Source organism: Seriola lalandi, unplaced genomic scaffold (assembly GCF_002814215.2).
Source record: "Seriola lalandi dorsalis isolate HSWRI2012SDOR001 ecotype SW California unplaced genomic scaffold, Sedor1 jcf7180002054887, whole genome shotgun sequence".
Classification (NCBI taxonomy): domain Eukaryota; kingdom Metazoa; phylum Chordata; class Actinopteri; order Carangiformes; family Carangidae; genus Seriola; species Seriola lalandi.
In genome coordinates this window covers 892,708-903,504 of record NW_019525439.1, presented here as the reverse complement: position 1 = coordinate 903,504, position 10,797 = coordinate 892,708, and positions in this window count along the sequence as shown.

Sequence of the window (10,797 nt, the reverse complement as noted above, 5' to 3'; positions counted from 1 at the left end):
TGATGGTTTTACAGGTTAGAACACCATGAACCGAAGAGCTGATGCCATAGTTAAGTGGTTAAAGCAGTTGCTTCACACTACAAAGATTGTAGGTTCAAATCCTGCCTTAATATACCATGATGATTTTTTTGACATTTTATGCTATAAAATACTATGATGTTTTTTTGATGTTTTTTGCCATAGTATACTATTACGTTTTTTGGCATTTTTATGCCTAATTATAGTATTTTGTCTAATGCATTGCCATGCTATGACGTTCATATTACCTTTTATGCCTTAATATACTATCAGGTTTTTATGACCTTTTATGCCTTCATATACTATGACATTTTTTATCCCTTACAATAATATGATGCTTTTACAGCTTAGAACACAATAAATTGAACAGCTGATGCTATAGTTAAGTGGTTAAAGCACTTGCTTCACACTACAAAGATTGTTGGTTCAAAACCTGCCTTTGACCCTTTTTGTATAAAACTTGGAGGTTTCCTTTCACCTGCGTCTGTTCTGTCTGGGCACTCTAGCTTCTGGCTTCTTATAGTTTATTATACTATGACATTTTTATGACATTTTTTATTCAATGCTTTACTCTGACTTTTTAATGCCATGCTATACTATGACGTTTTTTGGCACTTTTATGTCTATTTATATTATTTCGTCTCATGCCTGACCATACTATGAGGTTTTTATGACCTTTTATGCCTTAAAATACTATGATGTTTTTTTGACGTTTTTTGCCATAGTATACTATGACGTTTTTTGGCATTTTTCTGCCATAGTATACCATGACGTTTTTTGGCATTTTTATGCCTAATTATAGTATTTTGTCTAATGCATTGCCATTCTATGACGTTCATATTACCTTTTATGCCTTAATATACTATGACGTTTTTTGGCATTTTTCTGCCTAATTATATCATTTCGTCTCATGCCTGACCATACTATGAGGTTTTTATGACCTTTTATGCCTTCATATACCATGACACTTTTTATGCCTTACGATAATATGATGGTTTTAGAGATTAGAAAACCATAAATTGAAGAGCTGATGCCATAGTTAAGTGGTTAAAGCACTTGCTTAACACTACAAAGATTGTAGGTTCAAATCCTTCCTTTGACCCTTTTTGTATAAAACTTGGAGGTTTCCTTTCACCTGAGTCTGTTCTGTCTGGGCACTCTAGCTTCTGGCTTCTTATAGTTTATTATACTATGACATTTTTATGACATTTTTTATGCCATGCTTTACTCTGACTTTATAATGCCATGCTTTTTTTATGCCTTAATATATCATGACGTTTTTTTGACATTTTATGCCATAGTATACTATGACGTTTTTTGGCATTTTTCTGCCATAGTATACTTTGACGTTTTTTGGCACTTTTATGTCTATTTATATCATTTCGTCTCATGCCTGACCATACTATGAGGTTTTTATGACCTTTTATGCCTTAATATACTATGACATTTTTTATGCCTTACGATAATATGATGGTTTTAGAGCTTAGAACACCATGAGTTGAAGAGCTGATGCCATAGTTAAGTGGTTAAAGCCGTAGCTTCACACTACAAAGATTGTAGGTTCGAGTCCTACCTTTGACACTTTTTGTATAAAACTTGGATGTTTTCCTTTCACCTGCGTCTGTTCTCTCTGGGGACTCTAGCTTCTGGCTTCTTATAGTTTATTATACTATGACATTTTTATGATATTTTTTTTATGCCATGCTTTACTCTGACTTTTTAATGCCATCCTATACTATGACGTTTTTTGGCATTTTTCTGCCATAGTATAATTTGACGTTTTTTGACACTTTTATGTGTAATTATATCATTTTGTCTCATTCCTGACCATACTATGAGGTTTTTATGACCTTTTATGCCTTAAAATACTATAATGTTTTTTTGACGTTTTTTGGCATTTTTCTGCCATAGTATACTATGATGTTTTTTGGCCTTTTTTATGCCTAATCATAGTATTTTGTCTAATGCATTGCCATGCTATGACGTTCATATTACTTTTTATGCCTTAATATACCATGACATTTTCTTGACATTTTATGTCATGGTATACTTTGACGTTTTTTGGCACTTTTATGTCTATTTATATTATTTCGTCTCATGCCTGACCATACTATGAGGTTTTTATGACCTTTTATGCCTTAAAATACTATGATGTTTTTTTGACGTTTTTTGCCATAGTATACTAAGGCCTTTTTTTGGCATTTTTCTGCCATAGTATACTATGATGTTTTTTGGCAATTTTATGCCTAATTGTCGTATTTTGTCTAATGCAATGCCATGCTATGACGTTCATATTACCTTTTATGCCTTAAAATACTATGATGTTTTTTTGACGTTTTTTGCCATAGTATACTATGACGTTTTTTGGCATTTTTCTTCTATAGTATACTATGACGTTTTTTTGCATTTTTATGCCTAATTATCGTATTTTGTGTAATGCAATGCCATGCTATGATGTTCATATTACCTTTAATGCCTTAAAATACTATGATGTTTTTTGACGTTTTTTGCCATAGTATACTATGACGTTTTTTGGCATTTTTCTGACATAGTATACTTTGAGGTTTTTTGGCACTTTTATGTCTATTTATATTATTTCGTCTCATGTATGACCATACTATGAGGTTTTTATGACCTTTTATGCCTTAAAATACTATGACGTTTTTTTGACATTTTATGCCATAGTATACTATGACGTTTTTTGGCATTTTTATGCCTAATTATCGTATTTTGTCTAATGCAATGCCATGCTATGACGTTCATATTACCTTTTATGCCTTAATATACTATGACGTTTTTTTGACGTTTTATGCCATAGTATACTTTGACGTTTTTTGGCATTTTTATGCCTAATTTTATCATTTCGTCTCATGCCTGACCATACTATGAGGTTTTTATGACCTTTCATGCCTTAATATACAATGACATTTTTTGACGTTTTTTGCCATTGTATACTATGACGTTTTTTGGCATTTTTCTGCCGTAGTATACTATGACATTTTTTGGCACTTTTATGTCTATTTATATTATTTGGTCTCATGCAATGCCATGCTATGACGTTCATATTACCTTTTATGCCTTAATATACCATGACGTTTTTTGGACATTTTATGCCTTAATATACTATGACATTTTTTTACGTTTTTTGCTATTGTATTATATGACGTTTTTTTGGCATTTTTATGCCTAATTATAGTATTTTGTCTAATGCATTGCCATGTTATGACGTTCATATTACCTTTTATGCCTTAATATACCATGTCGTTTTTTTGACATTTTATACCATAGTATACTATGACGTTTTTTGGCATTTTTCTGCCATAGTATACTTTGACGTTTTTTGGCACTTTTATGTCTATTTATATTATTTTGTCTCATGCAATGCCATGCTATGACGTTCATATTACCTTTTATGCCTTAATATACCATGACGTTTTTTTGACATTTTATGCCATAGTATACTATGACGTTTTTTGGCACTTTTATGCGTAATTATATCATTTTTTCTCATGCCTGACCATACTATGAGGTTTTTATGACCTTTTATGCCTTTAAAATACTATGATGTTTTTTTTACGTTTTTTGTCATAATATACTATGATGTTTTTTGGCATTTTTATGCCTAATTATCGTATTTTGTCTAATGCGATACCATGCTATGACGTTCATATTACCTTTAATGCCTTAAAATACTATGATGTTTTTTTTATGTTTTTTGCCATAGTATACTATGACGTTTTTTGGCATTTTTCTGCCATACTATACTTTGACCTTTTTTTGGCACTTTTATGTCTATTTAAATTATTTCGTCTCATGCCTGACCATACTATGAGGTTTTTATGACCTTTTATGCCTTAAAATACTATGATGTTTTTTTGACGTTTTTTGCCATAGTATACTATGACGTTTTTTGGCATTTTTCTGACATAGTATACTTTGACGTTTTTTTGGCGTTTTTATGCCTAATTATAGTATTTCGTCTAATGCATTGCCATGTTATGATGTCCATATTACCTTTTATGCCTTAATATACCATGACGTTTTTTTGACATTTTATGCCATAATATACTATGACGTTTTTTGGCATTTTTCTGCCATAGTATAATATGACGTTTTTTGGCATTTTTATGCCTAATTATCGTATTTTGTCTAATGCGATGCCATGCTATGACGTTCATATTACCTTTAATGCCTTAAAATACTATGATGTTTTTTTTACGTTTTTTGCCATAGTATACTATGACGTTTTTTGGCATTTTTCTGCCATACTATACTTTGACCTTTTTTTGCACTTTTATGTCTATTTAAATTATTTCGTCTCATGCCTGACCATACTATGAGGTTTTTATGACCTTTTATGCCTTAAAATACTATGATGTTTTTTTGACGTTTTTTGCCATAGTATACTATGACGTTTTTTGGCATTTTTCTGACATAGTATACTTTGACGTTTTTATGCCTAATTATAGTATTTCGTCTAATGCATTGCCATGTTATGACGTCCATATTACCTTTTATGCCTTAATATACCATGACGTTTTTTTGACATTTTATGCCATAATATACTATGACGTTTTTTGGCATTTTTCTGCCATAGTATAATATGACGTTTTTTGGCATTTTTATGCCTAATTATCGTATTTTGTCTAATGCGATGCCACGCTATGACGTTCATATTACCTTTTATGCCTTAATATACTGTGATGTTTTTTTGACGTTTATGCCATACTATACTATGACGTTTTTTGGCATTTTTCTGCCATAGTATATTTTGACGTTTTTTGGCATTTTTATGTCTATTTATATTATTTCGTCTCATGCCTGGCCATACTATGACGTTCATATTACCTTTTATGCCTTAATATACTATGATGTTTTTTTGACATTTTATGCCATAGTATACTATGACATTTTTCGGCATTTTTCTGCCATAGTATACTTCGACGTTTTTTGGCACTTTTATGTCTATTTATATTATTTCGTCTCATGCAATGCCATGCTATGACGTTCATATTACCTTTTATGCCTTAATATACTATGACATTTTTTATGCCTTACGATAATATGATGATTTTACAGCTTAGAACACCATGAGTTAAAGCGCTGATGCCATAGTTAAGTGGTTAAAGCAGTTGCTTCACACTACAAAGATTGTAGGTTCAAATCCTGCCTTAATATACCATGAAGTTTTTTGGCATTTTTCTGCCATAGTATACTATGATGTTTTTTGTGCCTTACTATACTATGACATTTTTTGACATTTTATGCCTTACTATACTATGATGCTTTTTTGGCATTTTTATTCTATACAGTACTATGATGTTTTTTGTGCATTACTATACTATGATGTTTTTTGACATTTTTATGCCATACTATACTATTACGTTTTTGGACATTTTATGCCTTACTATACTATGACATTTTTTCACATTTTTATGCCTTACTATACTATGATGTTTTTTGTCCCTTACTATACTATGACATTTTTGACATTTTTATGCCATACTTTACTATGATGTTTTTTTGACACTTTTATGTCATACTATACTATGACGTTTTTTTGACAATTTTATGCAATACTATTCCATGACGTTTTCTGACATTTTATGCCATACTATACTATGACTTTTATTGAGCCTTACTATACTATGACGTTTTTTTGACATTTTCATGCCATACTATTCCATGTCGTTTTTTGACATTTTATACCATACTATACTATGACGTTTTTTTTGACATTTTTAGGCCATACTATACTATGACATTTTTTTTACATTTTCATGCCATACTATTCCATTTCGTTTTTTGACATTTTATACCATACTATAATATGAAGTTTTTTGACATTTTTATGCCATACTATTCCATGACGTTTTTTGAAATTTTTATGCCATACTATACTATGACGTTTTTTGACATTTTTATGCCATACTATACTATGACGTTTTTTGACATTTTTATGACATACACACCATGATGTTTTTGAAATTTTTATTGTGTTACTATACTATGGCTTTTTCATGCCTTAGTATATTGTGACATTTTTTGACATTTTCATGCCTTAGTATATTCTGATATGTTTAGGATTTTTTTTATGCCTTACTATACTATGATGTGTAATAACATTTTTTTACATTTTTATGTCTGACTATACTATGACGTTTTTACATCCTACAATGACATTTTTATGACATTTTATGCCTTAGTATACTATGACGTTTTTTATGCCCTTATAAACTATAATTACTTCATGACATTTTATGCCATACTATACTATGTCATTTTCAAGACATTCAAATGTCACTCAAATTTAAACCTACACGTCTATGTTATTATTTACATACATAATATGAACATATACTGACAGGCTTTAGGATGTATATATATTTATCTAACTTTATGTAGCTAGACGTAAATGTCAATACATGATATTGTTCCAATTCCGAAAAGGTTTCGTTTGTAATTTTTACACATATAGGCCTCACTTTAAATAAATATATATAATTTTACTTTACATGTACATATATTTTATGTATGGAAAGTCAACACATGTACATATATTCTATTTGTTCCTAAATGTAAATTCAGATCCTATATGTTAATAAACCTTTTGGTTGATGGCATTAAAAAGCCAATCTCTTTGTTTTGGAGAGTAGGCAGGGTTTTTTGCATTCATGCCAATGTTGAGACTAAACCTACGCCCTTGAGTGAAAACAAGGCCAAGGTTTTCTGGAGGACTAAAGTTTCTCCTCAGGCAGATGTGTAGTCAGAAAAAAGAGACGCTTCTCTGTGACTTATCTTTTTATCAGGGGCTAATTTAGTCGTTTGATTTTCTAAGCTAGAGCAGCTGACAGGGCAATCCTTGAGGAGATGGAAAAGGTTTCTCTTCTGATCTAGGCCCTGATCTGCCCTGATGCTCTCTGTGGGCTAAAGAACAAAATGCCGATTCCTAAACACACGCCCCAGGTCAGAGCTCTTATCTTCTCCCTGCACAGGGTGCGGTGTTGAGCTGGGAAAGAATAAGCTGATTCTCTGGTCGATACTTGAAGACATCTTCTGTGTCAGAATCTGCATATGTGTGCTGCCAAAGCACTACAGTATATGTGGGTTTATGCTGAAAATAATAAAAATCTAATCTCTCAAACACCAAAAGATTATTTTACACAGGATGGTTCTAAATCCTGGGTAAACCTGTATGTCTGTAATCTGTCCTGTGAAAGTCCCATTGGAAATTACCCACCTGAGGTCATCTTATATTCCTCTATGAATCTACAGCTCGGCTATTCAGTGCAAAGATTTCTTTTCTTCTTAATCTTTTGATGTTGAGGATAATAGAAGCTGCAGTGGAAAGACTTAATGCTCATCTCGGTTGTCAGCATAGAAACCCGTTCATAGAAGGAACATTAAATCAGTCCATCCAGTTTCCATTCTCTATCTGGCTGTGGGCCATGAAGGCAAGAGGCTAAGCTAGATAGCACAAAGGTCTTCTTCCTGGGGCATCCCACACCAGATTGGATATGTAATCCCTCCAGAATGTTCTTGGCCCACCTCAAGCCTCCTCCAGTTGGATGTGACATGAATACCTCCACAGGGAGGCATCCGGGAGGCATCATGATCAAATGCCTGAATTACAATATCTGTCTCCTTTCAATGTGAAGAAGCAGAAGTTATACTGAGTTCTTTCTTGACGCCTGAGCTCAATAAATTTGTAAACTGAGTGATACACAAACATTTTCCTGCAAATGTATTTTAGGATATGAAACAGTTCAGTCAGAGACATGTCAAGGAGAGACACTTCGGCCTCTTTCTTTGATGCATGATCCCAGCTCATAATTAAAGTTGCCTCTTTTGTGAGATTCACCATCAGGCCGATACGCCTCACACCTGTAATTAAAAAATTCTTGATCATCTTAATGGTTCTTAAATCTTACAAGTTCAGACGTTGATTCTGATTTCTTGTTATAAACATTTTCTATTCATGTCCATAGCATATCATGTCCAACATTTTCCCATATATTGTTTGTTCTGTTGCTTCTGTGGCAAAAGGGGTTTAGTAAGGAATAGAATGAATTAATAAGTTACTTTTTAGTGCTACAGGACAACTCCACCTGGGGGAATTCCACCCCCAGGAAATTAGTTAAGGACGCAGGTCCGAATGCACTCAGAACGTAAATTTAAGATATAAAATTTTTTTTATTTTATATTCAATTATTTAAAAACGATTAAGCAATTCAACAATGACGTTAGCTTTTTCAATGCTGCAACACTTTAACTACAGATACTCTTCACAACAGGTACTTTAGCACATGAGTGGTGGACGTTTTGAAAAAGAAAAAAGAAATAAAACAATCAAAACAAAATATTTATCAAATAAAACAAGCAAGCAAAAATATTTAACAAATAAAAAACAAAATATTAATCAAATAAATCAAGCAAATCAAAATATGTGAACAAAAGAACAAAACCAACACAAGAAAACAAAAGCAAATCATTTAGTAATGCACTCAAAAAAAGAAAAGAAACATGCAAACTCAATCAAAAGGAAATCAAAATCCACAACTACATATGATTGGCACAGATGATTGATAACTTGTTCGAGTATACAGTGACAATGAAAAACAGCAAATCATAGCGCGTCACTGAAGGTGATCATCAACGAGACAGGGGGATAAAACAGACCCGTGGACTAGATAGGAGCAAACTTCACAAGACACAGACAAGACAGCAGTAAAGTCCCGGTGCACCAGGGCGTAGAGCCAGGGAATGGCGCACCGCAGCGCGCGGTGAATGGAGCGCCGCGCGCACGGCCAGGCCCAAATGTGCCACGGAGCATCAACACAGCTCCCGCCAGAGAGGAGAGGGAGAGCAGCAGGCCGCGGTTAAACGCTGAGGAGAGTGAACCAAACAGGACGGGCCAACAGCACGGACAACTCCGGTTCCTCACAGCCAGCAGACCAAACCAAATGTTGGAGCGGTGGAGAAGATCCAGCACATCAGCCCAGGCCAACCGTCACACGGTTCAGACCACACACAGCGCCATACCACACATGAACGAGATCAAACTGAACAAAGAAACACCTGAACAGCTATAGTGCTGGCGGCTCCGCCCCGAAATCAGCAAAGGGCCCACACCTGATGTGGATCAAGCAAGAAGGAGGGGGAAGGGACAGACAGAAGACCATCCTGCTGCACTTCCTTTTTAATTGTTTATTTTTACATTTCTCCTTTGTTGATCTATTTCCCATTTCTTATTTCTATTTCTCAAAAGTCAAAATGAGAAGTACCAGGTTATAATGGCTATGCTGTATACCTGCATGATTATGATTTGATGTTACTGGTCAGCTGATTGCAAAACAGCTAATGAATGAGCCAGAGACTGTTTGGCATGAATGGAACAAATGCTGGCATTCAGACTTTCGTGCTCTGGCTTAACTCTTAACACACTATTACTTTCCACTGACCTAGTAGGTCATACCCCTCCAGATGTTGCTATTCTGTAACTATATTAGCTTTATAGAGGGGAATGCATTCTTCCACATGCTGTATATGAAAAGCTACGAATAAAGATTCATGTAAAGCTACAGAAAGCAGCTTTTCTGCTTCGGGCAGCTCAGTGAGCTTCAGCTGGTGAAAAGCCATCTGGGCCTTGAGGCAACAAAGTTTGCTACAAGTCTGTCATGGCCAGGCAATTTATGACCATGACAGACATCTAGCAAACTGTCACCCTGAGCTGTTGCTTTAGGAGTGAAAGGTGGTGATAAATATAAGGACACACAGCTGGAAAGGAATATTTTATTTAGGAAATGGGGGCAAAGCAAAAGTTTTTGTTCATGCCAAACAATGTGTGGCTTGACTGTAGGTGCGTTACACTAGCTAATTGTCACAAAACACTCAACTTGAGAGGAAGAGTATGGTTTATTCCCCACACTAGTTCCCTTCTTTTCCAATCCAACGCTTGTCACTAATCTTGATTAGGTTTCTCTTTAGAAATGGCATCTAGCCTGAAGGTAACTGTTATCTGCGAGGCAATAGGCACTGAAGAAGCAGAGGGTGAAGCTGATGTAAGAGTACAGCAACACTGATGTCAGTGTTGTGACCAAACTTAGTCTGTGCTGATGGATAGATTTCTTTTGAATATCCATAGAGTATATACAGTATATGTCTATAACTATATATCCTTGCTGTTTCAACCTCTGCCTCTTTCTGCAGTAACATACATACATGAAATATATCAAAAGCTGACTGTATCTTCGCAATGACCAGATTAAAGGGGCTATTCGTAACTTTTATCTGCAGGCAAATGTGGTTTCTTGCTGGGAACAGGTGGTGGTGATTGTGATTGTCACTCAAGAGGAGCTTCAGTCATCATTGCATTTACAAGACAAGAGGTTAAGCGTAAGGTTAACTGTTTAAGTACTTTTTCATTGGAGGCTACATTGAATCGCTATCAGAAAGTAATGAGACGGGCTGGGGCTAGCTGGCTAGTGTGCTAACGTTTGATACTGAACTTGACTGGTAAGTAAACAGGTGTTAATGCTAATGCTGGCTATGTAGCAATAGCAAAACTTTCAAAAAGCTCCTTTAACAGCACATCTTCAGATGCACACAGCCAGTTGTGTCAACTGACCTGAATACTGTGCGCTGCTTTGCAGAAACACAAAGTGCAGCTGAGGCTGATGGGAATCGTCATTTTGCAGATGTTTGGCCACAAACCCAAGTTTTGAACAGAAATTCTGACCTGATAATGGCACTAAACTAAAGGTCAGGTGATTTAAGTTT